We start from the raw sequence: 17,368 nt of genomic DNA, 5'->3' as shown, positions 1-17,368 counted from the left end.
CTAGGAAAGGCATGATACAATAAACCAAGTTTCTACTCTCTGAGTTACGATCATATTTTAGCAATCACCAGACAGTTTGAGCTAGAGTTTGTATCATCCCCCTAGCTAGGCTTCTTTTAGCAAGAGGCAGTGTAGGGAAGGCTTTTAAAGCATGGCTCTTAAGTCTGGATTTAAGGCCAAACTCTCTTATTTCCTAGATGAGTGTGCTTGGACAAGGTATTTATCATTTTATATTTATAGTTTTCTTTTCTGTAGATATGATAGTAATAGAAAAGGATAGAAACATTATAGACTGTTTGTGATCATGGTCTATGCTTGTGAAATAATAAATAAAATTAAATAAGATGCTTGGATATATATATTCATATTATTCTGTACTTCCCCCTTCCCTAGAAAGTATATCTTTGTTTTATCACATTTAACATATATTTCATATATAAAAGACTGCCTTTTGCTTAATTACTGATAATGGAGTTAAAGCCATTTTTTTTCATGAATTAACTTGCTAAATAGTTTATTTTGAGGAAGTGTGAATTTAACTTGGAGAAAGTTACCTACCACCATTGGAACACAGGTGTACTTTGATAATAATCTTTAGGGATTATATAATTGAGAAGAAACTGGCATATAATTTTATTCATCTAGTTTAAGATCTATTTTAGCATATCACTGCCTGTATAGAAAGTATTCCTTTCATCTCGGCCCAGTGGCTCACACCTGTAATCCCAGCAGCTTGAGAGACTGAGGCAGGAGGATCACAAGTTCAAGGTCAACCTCAGCAAATTTCTGAGATCCTGTCTAAAAATAAAATATAAAAATGGCTGGGGATGTGGCTCAATGGTTAAGTAACCCTGGTTTCAATCCCTCTGTCAAAAAAAAAAAGTATATTTTTGACCACCTGTAACACTTTGAGGAACCATGGCAATGATAGCAATTATATGCTTTAATGTTACTATTTCTTGCAAATTATATATTATTTTAAAAAATTGATTGTGATGCTGATGTGGAAGATGAATAAGTTACGTATCTAATATACAACATGAGATTGCTATTCAGTATATTTAGAGTTGTATTTGAGATTTTTGCTTGAAGAGTAAACTTTAGATGCTTCTGCCATACAAAGTCAAGGGGTAACAGTGAAATGATGGATATGTTAACTGGTTTGCCTATAGTAACAATTTTACTATGTGTGTATTTATCAAAAAAAAAAAACTGCAAAATTTTTTTTTACAAATAAATTACGTAGATAAATTTTATCCCCAAAGATTCCTGTGGTACCTGAAATTGGTGGGTATTTAGTGATTTTTGAGTGAATTATTTTTGTCTTTAATGTGGTAGAATGGTTCCAGTTCCAGGCTTTCTAGTTTGCATGCATTCTTTGATATTGTCAGATATTTCTTAATTTTGGAGCAGTTTTATATGTGTTCACTTTGGTTGTGTCTGAGTTACTGACTTGTAATCCTAATTCTGGAGTAAAATTGAATAATTTTCCTCTGTTGAAAACATTTGAAAAGCATATTTGAAATCTTGCCAAACTTTTCATATGTAAACACCCTTTTCATCATTTTCTCAGAAGCCATCACACGAGAGCCACTTCTCTCAGTACTTTCCATTCTCCTGTGCTTCTGCTCAGCCAGGACTCAAGTACTCCTAGGCCCAAGTGGCCTAAGATCTTTTTAGCTTTCTCTCTCACTTCCTTCCCCTGAAACAATGCACCTTAGGCTTGTGGGCACTGGAAGCTGTCTAGTTTTTAACACACAGACAGCTCCCCTTTCCTTAGACCTGGACATATATGTAACTATGAATGTCTCACATTATACTTTCCTTTCTTTGGTTTGATTCAAATCCACTTATTATTTGATTGATGGATTGAATAGTTTCCCTGCCTTTTCTGAAACCCAGAGAGGTAAAATATCACTTCTGTCTTCTCTTCAAGAACCTCACTTTTCATTAATTTGTAAATGTATTTTGATTTGTTTTCCTCCATATCTATTTATTATGAGATTTATATCAGTCTGTAATAAAGATAAGTTTTAATAGTGTTTTCACCTACATTTTATTTATTTTTAAAAATAAAACAAATTAAAAAACTTTATTTTTTGAGCAGTTTTTGGTCCCCAGTAAAATTGAGAAGAACATACAGAGAATTCCTACGGACCTTCTATCCCAGGCTCCCCCACTACCAACACTCATATTTTATATGCTAAAGTTTCTTACTCGGTTTGCTATTTCTGGGCTCTAAATAGAATTTCAGAGAAGAGACCTCTAGGGCAATAAATAGTATATTAGTGGTTCAGACTATGGGCTCTAGAGCTAGATGTTCTGGGCCCTGATCTTCATTTGCCACTTGCTGGCTTCTGTAACCTTGGACAGGCCATTTAACTTTCTGTGCTCCAGTTTTATTATACATAACACAGAGATAATAATAATACCTACCTGATGGAGTTATTGGAAAGTTTATAGAAATATAAATGGAATGCTTTTTTAATAGTATGTAAATAGTATGGCCTTGCTAAAGAATTGGCTGGCATGAAGTCAGCCTAGCTACTCTGAAACTGGCAGAGCTACCTCTTATTCCCCATACCAGCCTAGCTGCCCCCACCTCAGTATCAGGGCTTGTGTCAGAAAGTTAAACCAAGTGACTTGACAGAGGGATTAACAAGGGGGTAATTAAAAAAGTGGGAAGAAATTATAGGGAGTTGTGGAGAGGGAAGAAAAGGAGGAGGTGTCCTGCATCCTAGGTATAGGGAGAAACAGTCTTTCTCTTCACACAGACAAAAATGTCAATCAAGGGGCTGGTGATGTGGTTCAAGCGGTAGTGCTCTCTCTCTCTCTCTCTCTCTCTCTCTCACACACACACACACACACACATACACACACACACAAAATGTCAATCAGTCCTAGGGAAGAAAATAATGGGAAATATTCAGCAAGAATGTATTTGCTTTTACTGTGAAAATGTGGTTGGTTAAAATGTATATTTTCTTTCTCTCCCCCTGTTCTTTCTTCTTTTTTTTTTCCCTCCTTAAAGTGTCTTTTAAAACCTTTTCTTGGCTTTGTTATTTCTCATCCTTATTTCCAATATACTTTGATAAATTTTGACATACTGAAAATTATAGGAATTACATACATACAATTATGATTACTGATACATTTAATTTTTACAAATCTAGAATTTGAAGGAGTAGTTCCTCAAACCTGAATTGCCTTTTAGTATCAATTTAGTGTATGAAAGCACAATTTACGACAGGTCTGCTTTCCAGGAAATGGAAAACGTGAGATCTGCTCTTTGTATTTTGAAAATATTCCATTAGGTTCTACTTGTTGATGTTTTACATTTGTGCAATATCTTTTCCACATGGTGTGTAATTCATTATCCATTCTTGAATCTTTATTTGCAGAGCACCTATTTATATAACTCAGTTTGTCCATCACCTGGGTATGTAGCTTTAATAGTAACATTTGTTAATTCTTGACTATTTTTGACCAGTAATATTGGGCATTAACACGTTTTATTTATTACTTTTCTTTTGAAATACTTGGAGTATTTCTAACCTTCAAACAACTTTTCCCAATCTGTTCTCTTAGCACATTTGACATGCAACAATAGTGACTTTTGTCTTGTTAGGGAGTTAGGCCAAATTGTTTGATAAATGACAGGTGGAATATTATTTAGTGCTGTTGAGACATTGGGTTCCACAAGTGCTTTGTTCCCTCTAGATTGTGCATGTTTCACACAACCATTGTGGCATCCAACTTCTTTATTGAGTTTTGAGCATGCCTGCAAGAGTTGGCCTTATAAAGATTTTAACTATAGTGTTAGCAGTTTCTTAAACATTTTATATAATATTTATTAAAGTTTGATTTTAGTAATAGTGTTATACTTCACATTTATTATGGTTTGGTTTTGTTTGTTTTCACATTGTCTTCCATTATGAAAAGTACAACCACTTTGTTTGTTGTAGTGAATATTTGTGCTTTTTGATTCCTTGGGGTTTTAGATCTTAAGAATGGAATATATGTTTTGGCCTGTATTTACCTGCAAATTTAAAAAAGTACAACTAACCACCACCTTGTCATGTAAGTGAACTTCTTAAGAAATTGAAGACCTTCCTTTTGCTTACTGAATATATTCAATATCAGAAATATCAAAGTATCTTTTGCAGCAGGAAGCAGAAGTATCAAAGTATCTTTTACAGCAGGAAGTGATGCAAAACTTTCGGGCCAATCCCAACTGTGAAGTATATTAAAGCATTCTGCAGGGATAGTTATTATTTTTCTTCTTTTTGATAAAAAGATATTTATTTCGGCTGGGGATGTGACTCAAGCGGTTGTGTCCACCGAAAACTGAAAAATAATAATATTAAAAAATTCTCTCTCTCTCTCTCTCTAAAAAAAAGGATATTTATTTGATATTCTTTAAATTCTAGGTATGTTATGCCCAAGGGACGTAGCTGTGATGCTCACAAATGGAATTCCTGTCCTTGGCTTGGGTGCTGCTACTTTGTATCCATGGCTTGTTAGGGCAAATGCTATGTTTATAGATCTGACCATACAAATTCTAAACAAACAAAAAACTGGTATTAATAATAGCTGCAATTTATTAAAAGTTAAATGCTTTGTTCATGATATCTCTTAACCTTCACAAATGAGAAGGAACTATGAATATCTTTGTTTTATAGGTAAGTGAATTAGGCTCAAAGAGATTGATTAATTTGCCTCAAATTACAGAACTTCTCCTGGGAATTTTGAAACTCCAGACTATTTGTTGCCAGTTGATCCTTTCTATTATGACTCATCTTTCAATATAGGTTCCCCCCACTCTCCCCTGTGGTGCTGGGGATTGAATCCAGGGCTTTGTGCATATAAGGCAAGCACTCTATCAATTGAACTGTGTCCCCAGCCCTCAATATAAGTTTTAGACTATTGCTGTTTACCATGTTTTTAAGGTGAAATCAAAGCACTATAATTGAAAACTTGGTGATTTGAATTATTATCAGTTATTTTTAATTAAAAGCAAAAAGTGCTGTGTTTGTTGCTTAGTGATAAAGTGTTTGCCGAGCATGTGTGAAACACTGGGTTTGATCCTCAACACTACATGAAAATAAATAAAAATAAAGGTACTGTGTCTATCTACAACTAACTAACTAAATAAATAGAGCAAACAGCAAGTTTCAAAAATATCAGTGAAGAGTGTCTAGCCTTGAAAATTATACCAATCATATTTTGAATTCAGTTTATGCATATATTTACTAAAGAAAAAGGATTTTTTCTTATTTTAGTGAAAAGTGATAATATATTTATTTGTCGCAGTTCTTTTTTTTTTAATTTTTTATTGTTGGTTGTTCAAAACATTACATAGTTCTTGATATATCATATTTCACACTTTGATTCAAGCGGGTTATGAACTCCCATTTTTACCCCATATACAGATTGCAGAATCACATCAGTTACACATCCATTGATTTACATATTGCCATACTAGTGTCTGTTGTGTTCTGCTGCCTTTCCTATCCTCTACTATCCCCCCTCCCCTCCCCTCCCCTCCCCTCCCCTCCCCTCCCCTCTTCTCTCTCTACCCCCTCTACTGTCATTCATTTGTCCCCCTTGTATTATTTTTCCCTTTCCCCTCACTTCCTCTTGTATGTACTTTTGTATAACCCTGAGGGTCTCCTTTCATTTCCATGCAATTTCCCTTCTCTCTTCCTTTCCCTCCCAACTCTCATCCCTGTTTAATGTTAATCTTCTTCTCATGCTCTTCGTCCCTACTCTGTTCTTAGTTACTCTCCTTATATCAAAGAAGACATTTGGCATTTGTTTTTTAGGGATTGGCTAGCTTCACTTAGCATAATCTGCTCTAATGCCATCCATTTCCCTGCAAATTCTATGATTTTGTCATTTTTTAATGCAGAGTAATACTCCATTGTGTATAAATGCCACATTTTTTTTTTATCCATTCGTCTATTGAAGGGCATCTAGGTTGGTTCCACAGTCTTGCTATTGTGAATTGTGCTGCTATGAACATCGATGTAGCAGTGTCCCTGTAGCATGCTCTTTTTAGGTCTTTAGGGAATAGACCTTGAAGGGGAATAGCTGGTTCAAATGGTGGTTCCATTCCCAGCTTTCCAAGAAATCTCCATACTGTTTTCCAAATTGGCTGCACCAATGTGCAGTCCCACCAGCAATGTACAAGTGTACCCTTTTCCCCACATCCTCGCCAGCACTTGTTGTTGTTTGACTTCATAATGGCTGCCAATCTTACTGGAGTGAGATGGTATCTTAGGGTGGTTTTGATTTGCATTTCTCTGAGTGCTAGAGATGGTGAGCATTTTTTCATGTACTTGTTGATTGATTGTATGTCCTCCTCTGAGAAGTGTCTGTTCAGGTCCTTGGCCCATTTGTTGATTGGGTTGTTTGTTCTCTTATTGTCTAATTTTTGGAGTTCTTTGTATACTCTGGATATTAGGGCTCTATCTGAAGTGTGAGGAGTAAAGATTTGTTCCCAGGATGTAGGCTTCCTATTTACCTCTCTTATTGTTTCTTTTGCTGAGAAAAAACTTTTTAGTTTGAGTAAGTCCCATTTGTTGATTCTAGTTATTAACTTTTGTGCTATGGGTGTCCTATTGAGGAATTTGGAGCCCGACCCCACAGTATATAGATCGTAGCCAACTTTTTCTTCTATCAGACGGCGTGTCTCTGATTTGATATCAAGCTCCTTGATCCATTTTGAATTAACTTTTGTGCATGGCGAGAGAAAGGGATTCAGTTTCATTTTGTTGCATATGGATTTCCAGTTTTCCCAGCACCATTTGTTGAAGATGCTATCCTTCCTCCATTGCATGCTTTTAGCCCCTTTATCAAATATAAGGTAGTTGTAGTTTTGTGGATTGGTTTCTGTGTCCTCTATTCTGTACCATTGGTCCACCCGCCTGTTTTGGTACCAGTACCATGCTGTTTTTGTTACTATTGCTCTGTAGTATAGTTTGAAGTCTGGTATCGCTATACCGCCTGATTCACACTTCCTGCTTAGCATTGTTTTTGCTATTCTGGGTCTTTTATTTTTCCATATGAATTTCATGATTGCTTTCTCTATTTCTACAAGAAATGCCGTTGGGATTTTGATTGGCATTGCATTAAACCTATAGAGAACTTTTGGTAATATCGCCATTTTGATGATGTTAGTTCTGCCTATCCATGAACAGGGTATATTTTTCCATCTTCTAAGATCTTCTTCTATTTCTCTCTTTATGGTTCTGTAGTTTTCATTTTATAAGTCTTTCACCTCTTTTGTTAGGTTGATTCCCAAGTATTTTATTTTTTTTGAAGATATTGTGAATGGAGTGGTTGTCCTCATTTCCATTTCAGAGGATTTGTCGCTCATATACAGGAATGCCTTTGATTTATGCGTGTTGATTTTATATCCTGCTACTTTGCTCTGCTCTGCTCCTACTCCAACTGGGGTGACGTGCCTACCACCCCGGCCGGCCGCTGGGCCTGTTCCACCGGTTGGTCGCAGGTCTGCCTACCTTGCGGGCACGGGCGGCGGCTCTGCTCTGCCCCTACTCCAATTGGGGTGACTTGTGTACCACACCGGCAGGCCACCGGGCCTGATCCGCCGGTCGGTTTCAGGTCTGCCTACCCTGCAGGCGCGGGCGGCGGCTCTGCTCTGCCCCCCCTCCAATTGGTGTGACTTGTCTACCACACCCGCGGACCGCTGGGCCTGTTCCAGGCACGGGCGAAGGCTCTGCTCTGCTCCTACTCCAATTGGGGTGACGTGCCTACCACCCTGGCCGGCCGCTGGGCCCGTTCCACCTGTCAGTCGCAGGTCTGCCTACCTTGCAGGCACGGGCGGCGGCTCTGCTCTGCCCCTTCTCCAAATGGGGTGACGTGTCTGTCGCGCCGGCAGGCCACTGGGCCTGTTCCGCTGGTCGGTCGCAGGTCTGCCCACCTTTCGGGCACGGGTGGCGGCTCTGCTCTGCCCCTACTCCAATTGGGGTGTCGTGACTACCACGCCAGCAGGCCACTGGGCCTGTTCCGGGCCCGGGCGGCGGCTCTACTCTGCCCCTACTCCAATTGGGGTGACGTGTGTACCACGCCAGCAGGCCACTGGGCCTGATCCGCCGGTCGGTCGCAGGTCTGCCCACCTTGCGGGTGTGGGTGGCGGCTCCGCTCCGCCCCCACTCCAATTGGGGTCACGCGACCACCACGCCAGCGAGCCTCTGGGCCTGCTCCGCGCACGGGCGGCGGCCCCGCTCCTCCCCTCTGGCTCGACGACAAAGCGAGAGAGACTCGGGTGTCTGTGACTCACCCTCCCTACCAGGAGACCAACTGTTTCTGTCGCCGCTGGTATTGATGAAGTTCTCTCCTCCGCCACTTTCTGATGACATCAGATCTCTGCCATGTTGGTATCCTATGCGAATGGCAGCATTTCGTTCCCTTTGCCGGGCAACCAAAGCAACGGGTGAGTCCTGACCGGCCCTCACAGGCCCCGTCTCAGTCCTGTTGCCACTGCCCACGAAGGCTCGGTTGGTATTTACCTCCACAGTACTCAGCAGGACCCGGACTGAGAAGCAGTTTCCGCGGGCTCCTTAGCCCTGGGTCAGAGCAGTTCCGGGAGCCGGAACTCGGCTCTTCCGTGCTTGGTGCATGCTCTGATAAGAGCAGGCTCCAAGAAGCACTTTCTGCTGGTTATTTAGCACTGAGCCTGAGTAATTTGTCTGCAAGCCGCAGGCGAATGGCAGCCTGAAATTATCTGTTCTGTGGCTGAATGAGCTGCGATCATTCGAAAATAGGGATGGTGACGTCAGCTCTCCAAGATGGTGGCCGCTGGCCTCCTCTGTGGTCTGACCGGTGTGGAGAACCGAATTGGACCGCTTCCTTCCCCCATCTCAAACCTAGAATTCAGCACTGAGTATGGTGCTTGCACAGCTGGCAGAAGCCCGCAGAAACTGCAGCGCTGTATCCCTGCGTCGCTATCTCCTCGTTTCCCAGCGCGCACCGCAGACTGTAGCCGTGGGGCGATTTGCCGAACAAGCAGTGTGACCCTCCTTGCGGACAAATCTCTTGTGTTTGAGCCCCTGTAGCCAATCCTCGTGCGATGGAAATCCTTCCTCCAGGTTCCGGAGCACCCCACTTTTGCTGGAAATTCCTAACAAGGTAGCCTTTAGTCGTCCTGACTCGTCATTTTCCCACACAGTGACGCGGCACACGGGGGCAATGCACTCCCCTCGCCACCATCTTCATTGTCGCAGTTCTTTGCAATCTTCACAAATATCTGTGTTAGTCCAAATGATCCTAAGTATATAGCATCCTTCTTCCCAGTTTTCATCGTAAGCAGCAAATATTCTAGGTCAGCAATTTAAAATCAGCACCCAGGATATTTATACTTTTGTTTTTGAATTATATGTACTTGTATAGTTATGTGAAATTTCCTAATATTTAGTTGGCCTTCCATATTTGCAGATTCTGCACCTGAGGTTGGAAAATATTTGAAAAAAATATCTGTCCTATCTGTACAGATGTATAAGCACTACTTACTAACACATTTGCATTGTATTAGGTATTATAAGTCATCTAAAGATGATTTAAAGTGGACAGGAGGATGATTTTAAATAAGGGACTTGAGCATCCAGGAGTTTTTGTATGGAGCAGGAGTCCTAAAACCAATCTCCTGTGGATACCGAGGAATGACTATACATTTATTCAAGGGAGAAAGTGACCTGGAAGAGGGCTGCTGCACATGACATGCAGGTCACTGGGAGTGCCCCTTCCAGGGCATGAGGGGGATGTGTCTCTTGAGTCCCTGGGAAGCTTCCCCTCTTGAGACCACAGATGGGAAATTGTTTCTGGGCTAGTGCAGGGAATATTGCTGGTGGTGTTTCTTTGGTTTCTTATGCTGATCTATGCATAATTGTGGTCTAGAAAATATTGAGTGAATGATTAACATATAGTTCTCAGTTTTATTTAGCTGCCAAATTTTTAGCACTAGGAAATAACCCAAGCCAACTACCTTGCAGTGGCTTAGGATTTTAGGTTTTAAAGTCAAAACTCATAGCTATAAAAACAGTTGAAAGCTTTTAATGTATTGTATGAATAAAGAATGACTTATGAGATAGAATTTAAATCAGTACACACATTTTTTCCTCTGTCCTCTTGTCTCCTATTATTAAATTTGGGTCTTGGATAAACATTTATAACAATCATCTCTACAGAAGTAGGTAGTTTTAAATAATGTGAATTGGTAACCATTTAAGATCTTTAGTATGATCAATATATATAATATCACTTTTACTCTTCAGTGAAAGTGAAAGCACACCATACTTGAGGGTAGATTTGGGGTAAACAATCAATCTATAGAAAAATGTTTTCCTTTCTTTTCTTTCTTTTTTTTTTTGCCAGTAATTTTCTTTTTCTTTTTTTTTTATTGGTTGTTCAAAACATTATAAAGTTCTTGACATATCATATTTCATACATTAGATTCAAGTTGGTTATGAACTCCCAATTTTACCCCAAATACAGATTGCAGAATCACATCGGTTACACATCCACATTTTTACCATTAAGACTTCTTATTTAATGGCCTCTGTTCTCAGAGGCTGTGAGGTTCAGGAATGCAGAGTGTGAGTGAATGAGGTGGATGGGAAAGGCAGTGAACAAGCAATTGGTCAGTTCTGTAGAGGTCTCCAGGGCCTGTCTGCACATTTCTCCCTCTACCCCAGGTGTTAGTCACATAGACTTTCTTGCTGACACTGGGACAGGTCAGCCATGCTTCTGCCTCAGGGCCTTCTGCACTTGGAGGCCTTCAATGGCTTGCTTCTTTCTTTGAGTTTTTTCACAGGTCACCTTCTTAGTAAGCGGCTCCCTTACTCTCTGTGACTTGCATTCTGTCTGTACCCAGCTCCTTACTCCATAGCAGTTTCTTCTACCATACCCCATACATTGTACTTATTCATGTTGTTTAGTGGCCTTCTTCCCCTGCCTGAATCATGAGATCCACAAAGGCAGAAATTTTGTTTTTGCTGTACCTCCTGGAATGGATATCATGCAATGGGGTCTAGAATGGTGATGGCTCATAATAGGTACTCAACTATATTGTTTGAATGAGTGGATGAATAGTTTTCATATAATTACAGAACTTAGAAACTAGCTTCATTTTGTTTTTCTGTTTTAAGCTGTGTTTATCCAAGACCTGAAAATAAAATTTGCTTCCTATTGTGTATTTAAGGAAAAAAAGCCCACCATTATGGAGGCCCCTCCCTGGCTCTCATGGCTGTCATAGATAGTTTAAGTAGTGAGGCGATTGCTGTGCACAACCAAGGAACAGAGACAGGCAGAGAAGTCTAGGGGGAGGACACCAGGTGCCATCATCACTTGGGGAAGCTGGTGTGTAAACTAAGTTGATTTTTCACCTGTACAATGTGGGTGTTTATATCGCTAGCATTGCTTGTGTGGTTTATAGACTGAAGAGAATAGTTCAAGAGAAAAAATAAATAGTATGTGAAAGAATGAGGCATGCTTATATTTACCTGTACATTCTCTTGTTATTTAAAAAGTATGGTTGTATTATTTTTGGTTATTTCAGCTATAAAACTTATATTGTAAAATTCAAAAAGTTCAAAAACTGGGCTTTAATGCCAGTACTGAAAATGGCACTTCCTATCTTAATTTTTAAAGACGTTCCTGTTTATTACTTGTAGATTCTTTTTAGGCCAATGCCCTCTCTGAACATCTGAAATTTTTCCCCCTTAGCACTTGAACAACACTTTTAGAATCTTTCTAAGCAAATTAATAAAACAGCTACAAAAAATAAACTCAAAAAATTATTTAGGAGTAAATCTAAATGAGAGCAACAAATCTCTATAATGAAAATTAAAAAACACTGATGAGGGGCTGGGGATGTGGCTTAAGCAGTAGCACGCTTGCCTGGCATGCACGGTTGCTAGGTTCGATCCTCAGCACCACATAAAAATAAAATAAAGATGTTGTGTCCAGCGAAAACTAAAAAAATAACTATTACAAAATTCTCTCTCTCTCTCTCTCTCTTTAAAAAAAAAACACTGATGATATATTCAGGACACAGAGAACTGGAAAAATATCCTGTGTTCATGGATAGGAAAAAATATCAATGTTGTTAAAATAACCATACTCTCCCAAATGTTCTATAGGTTCAGTGAAGTTATACAAACAGACAAAACAATCCTAAATTCATATGGAACCACAGAAAAACCCAGAGTAGCCAAAGGGATCCTGAGTGGGATAGAGGGTTATGTTGGAAGTATCCTAATACTTGACTTTGAAACATACTGCAAAGCTAAAACAGCTTGGTACTGGCATACAAACAGATACATAAACAAATGGAACAGAACCCAGAAATTAATCTGCATTCATATAGCCAACTGAGATTTTATTGAGGTGCTAAGAACATGCAATGATGCTGGAAAAAATGAATATACATAAATGAAAGACTGAAACTTCTCCCCCTTCCTCTCCCTGAACACAAAAATCAATTCAAAATAGATCAAATATCTAAATGTTAAACCCCAGGTGGGAAGCTGGGAGGGGAATGGACGGTAGTTAAGTAAGGAGCTCTAAAACATGTAGTGGAGGATATATTCTGGTTCTTCTTTAGTGCATAGTAGGGTAACTTTTGTTTAATCTATGATACATTTGAAGACATATATACTACATGAAAACATAGGCAATGGTGTAGGCAATGATTTTTCAGTTAGGACCACAAAAGTACAGGCAACAAAAGTGAAAATAAAATAATTTGATTGTATCAAGCTGAGAATCTCCTGTGCAGCAAAGAAAATAATGAACAAAACTGAGAGGCAACCCACAGACTGGGAGAAAATATTTGCAAACCATTCATTCAGTAAAGGGTTAATATCCAGAATACACAAGGAGCTAAAAACAGTCATGAAAACAAAAACCTGAATAATCCAATTTAAAAAATGGACTAAAGAAATAATCAGAAGTTTCTCAAAAGAAGACACACAACAGCCAACAAGTGCATGAAAAAACGCTTAATTTCTGTGATATGTTTAAAATTAACAAGAGCACGAAATTTCCAACACACAAAAGTGATTAATGGTTGAAGAGTTAGAAATACTTATTATCCTAATTTGATTATGACACATTGTATATATGTATTGAATTACTCCATAAGGATGTACAAATTTTATGTCTCAATAATAAATCATTTTCTATTAGCATCAATTATGAAAGGGGTAATTATAAACACTATAAATAAAATAGCTTATAATTATTCTAATGACCAAATTCTCCCTTTTTAAATTTAAAGAAAATTCTAGTTCTGATAAATGATGTATTTTCAGATATGTATAACTCTGTATTGCGTTCATAAAGAAACTCTGTACATGATGGCATGTATAATGGACGTCACTCCAGCAGCTGCAACTGAAGCCTATTAAAACAACTTGAACACCTGTGAATTACTCTATTCTAGTGGACAGTCTATATTGAGGATTAGAAGATCTAGCTCTGCCTCCCGGGTGCAACTTATATTTATATGGCAGTTATGAACACTAAATTATTTTCTTTTGATCTCTGCTTGAACTTCCAAGTATAGGCTTTGATGGTTTCTTCTCCATTCCCTGCTTCTGTCCTCCACACCCTTCACAGTGATCCTCAGTGTGGTGGATAGCAATGTTCTTGAACATCTTTGTTACCACCTTCAGAAGACTTTATTTGAAAGTTCTTCCCATGTTCACAATAGATCTTTCTGCCTTTAACTTTTACCTCCAGAATAAGGAAAAAGAGTTAGATCTCTCTTCTATTTTACTTTTTCCCAGATATATCAGGAGAGTTACAACATGATAAGAATTATTATGACCTGTTATTCCAAGTTAAATCTTCTTGGGCTTTTCTCCAATCTTCCACAGATGTGATTTTCAGCTCTCCATACTATCCTGGTCCCTATTAATGAATACTGTTCCAGATAGATAAAGCTTTGCTTTTGGTGTGATATGCTGACAGTTCACAAGTCAGGCACAACCTTAAGAGGGTAGAGTGGCTATCCTCCTTCACTTTGGAGACAGTTTCCATCTATGTATAGCCATGATGCCATCAGCTTCATTGAGTAGTTAGTGTCATTTTGAGCCTCAGTTAATTAAAGTCTGTTTTATTTTCCTTTCCTTGCTTGTATACCAATGCACCTACACCATCATAATCCGTGACATTTTTTGTGTTTGTTTTGGGGGTTTGGTGTTTTATTCAGTTTATATAGTAATTATATATTATTATATTTATATATTATTATAATTATATATTATTGCTAATTAACAATGGGACATATAGTGAGGAATGTGTTGTGCAGCAGTTTCCTTGTGTGAATATTAGTGCTCACAAATATGAAGATGGCTACCATATCCTTAGATGTTAAGATCTCACAGGTCCATTGTTGCCTTCAACACTATATTTGATTTCATTATATGTACTAGATGTGGACCTTGGTACCAATAGTTAATATCTGCTTCAGGGGCATTATTTCTCCTTCCAAATTACTAATCACTTATTGTAGCTTTTTATCATTGAAATACCTAAGATATTAATAAAATATTGTGTAGGATGAGGCTTAAGATAGTGCTCCAAGGTGTAGCTCAATGTGCTGCCAGACCTGTGTTGTCTGATATGGCAGCTGTGAACATGTGACTATTCACACTTATATTTTAATTAGTTGAATTCAAAGGAAATTAAAATCTAGTTTCTTAGCTGCACTAGTCACATTTTAAATACCCACCAGCTACATGTGGTTTTTGGACAGCAGCAAATTCTAATTTATAGTGTTATATTGATTTTATCTGATATTGATTTCTTAGCACTCTGAAACATAAAAGAAATAACTTTCTGTATTTCTCCATTTTTATTCCTTTAATTTGACTACAGATTATTAAAGAGACATTTTATTTGAGGGTACCAGGCAGATTTTAATAAAAAAGATAGAATTTAATTTATTTTTTGAAGAATGACTATGATTTTTAAATTGGTGGAATTGTCAATTTCTTGGGAAAATGTGATAATACAGAAAGACATACTACTAAAACTATTATGCAGATTTAATGCAATTCCAATTAGAATCCCAACATCATTCCTTATAGAACTAGAAAAAGCAATCATAAAATTCATCTGGAAAAATAAGAGACCCAGAATAGCCAAAGCAATCCTTAGCAAAAAGAGTAAATCAGGAGGCATCATAATACCAGACCTTAAATTATACTACAAAGCTATAGTAACAACAACAACAACATTAAACATGGTATTGGCACCAAAACAGACATGTAGACCAATGGTACAAATTAGAAGATACAAAGACAAACCCATATAAATAGAGTTATCTATTAGACAAAAGTGCCAAAAACATACATTAGAGAAAAGATAGCCTCTTTAACCAATAGTGCTAGGAAAACTGGAAATCCATATGTAGCAAAATGAAATTAAACCTCTCTCTCTTACCCTGCAAAAAAATCAACTCAAAGTGGATCAAAGACTTTGGCACTAGAACAGAGACCCTAAGCCTAATAGAAGAAAAAGTAGGCCCAAATATTCATCATATTGGTTTAGGACCTGAGTTTCTTAACAAGACTCTTAAAGCACAAGAAGTAAAATTAAGAATCAATGAGTGGAATGGAAACCAAAAAGTCTCTTCTCAGCAAAGTAAGCAATCAGTAATGTGAAGAGAGAGCCTACAGAATGGGAAAAAATCATTACTACAAGCACCTCAGATAGAGCACTAATCTTCAGGATATATAAAGAACTCAAAAAACTTAACACCACAAAACCAAATAATACAATCAATAAATGGGCTAAGAAACTGAAACAGAGACTTCACAGAAGAAGAAATACAGTCAGTCAACATCATGGAAAAATGTTCAACATCTCTAGTAATTAGAGAAATGCAAATAAATACTACTCTATGATTTCATCTCACTACAGTCAGAATGGCAACTCTCAAGAATATAAGCAATAATAAGTGTTGGGGAAAAAAGTACAGTCATATATTGCTGGTGGGACTTCAAATTGGTACAACCACTATGGAAAGCAGTATGGCGATTCCTTAGAAAACTTGGAATGAAACCACCATTTGACCCAGTATCCCACTCCTTGGTTTATACCCAAAGGACTTAAAATCAGCATACCACAGTGATGTAGCCACATCAATATTTTCTAGCAGTTCAATTCACAATAGCTCAACTATGGAACCAACCTGGATGCTCTTCAACAGATGAATGGATAAAAAAAAAGTGATACATATACACAAGGGAATCTTACTCAGCCTTAAAGAAAAATGAAATTATCGCATTTATAGGTAAATGGGTGGAACTAGAGAATACCATGCTAAGTGAAATCAGCCAGTACCCAAAACCCCAAAAGCTGAATATTTGGTAAGCACATACTGATCCATAGTGGGAGTGGTGTTGGTGATAGGGAAGAATGAAGGAACTTTAGATTGTATAAAGGGGAGTGAGGGGAAGAACCATAGAATGACACACATGATTACCCTATATGTAAGTATGATTACACTACTGGTGTGATTTACACCATGTTCAGCCAGAAGAATAATATGTTGTATTCCATTTGTGTGCAATGTGTCAAAATTCACTCTACTGTCATGTATAACAATTTGTAACAAATTAAAAGAAAATAGGAGGGAGACTGGTAGAATAGAAGAAGGGGGGATTAGGGGAGGGAGGGGAAGGATAGGGGAGGTACTGAGGAATGAAACTGATCAAATTATACTATTTTATTTTGTGCATGTATGAATATATTATAACCAATCCTACTGTTATGTATAATTTTAATGTGCCAATAAAAATGAAAAAATATGAATAAATAGTGAGGTACATTAGTGTATAATAAATAAATTAAATAATTGCAAAAAAAAAAAAAAGATATGAGTAGTTCAGTATTCCCAGGGATTAAGATGTGTGAGGTTTAATAGTTAGATTTATATCTGGAAAAGAAAATTGGAGATGTGATTACGTTTTATTTTAAAAAATGAATGTAACTGATTGTAAGTATGAATTGGAGGAAGAGAAAGTTTATCCATTCATTCAGCACTTACTTATTGGGCTTCTGCTCTGTCCTGGCACTGAACTGTGTATAGAATATACCCTCATGGCATCTTTCCTTGGAAGGGCTGAGCAATCAGTTGGGGAGACACAGAAGGACCTCACTGCAATTTGTGTGCTATGGTTGAGATAGGGATAGTGATGATGTCTGTAGGAAACAAGGTCACTGATCTGGGAAGGTATCCAGTGAGTAATTTTAGTTGTTTATCTCTGAAGTAGAAGTTTGATAAAGATCATTTAACATCTGGAGTTATTTCCCTTTATTTGTGGTTTTGTAA

General features: G+C 37.9%; 1 protein-coding gene across 2 annotated transcripts in view; it reads left to right on the top strand.

Moving 5' to 3' along the window:
• The window catches only part of Gmds (GDP-mannose 4,6-dehydratase), a 643,159-nt gene that overhangs the window by 167,066 nt on the left and 458,725 nt on the right, over positions 1–17,368 (top strand). The gene's annotated exons all lie outside the window — the stretch shown is intronic.

This window comes from Marmota monax, unplaced genomic scaffold (genome assembly GCF_021218885.2).
Source record: "Marmota monax isolate L192 unplaced genomic scaffold, Marmota_monax_Labrador192_F-V1.1 WCK01_AAM20220418_F8-fsc00029, whole genome shotgun sequence".
NCBI lineage: Eukaryota > Metazoa > Chordata > Mammalia > Rodentia > Sciuridae > Marmota > Marmota monax.
The sequence above is the reverse complement of the archived record's forward strand: the minus strand, read 5'-3'. Positions and strand labels throughout refer to the sequence as shown.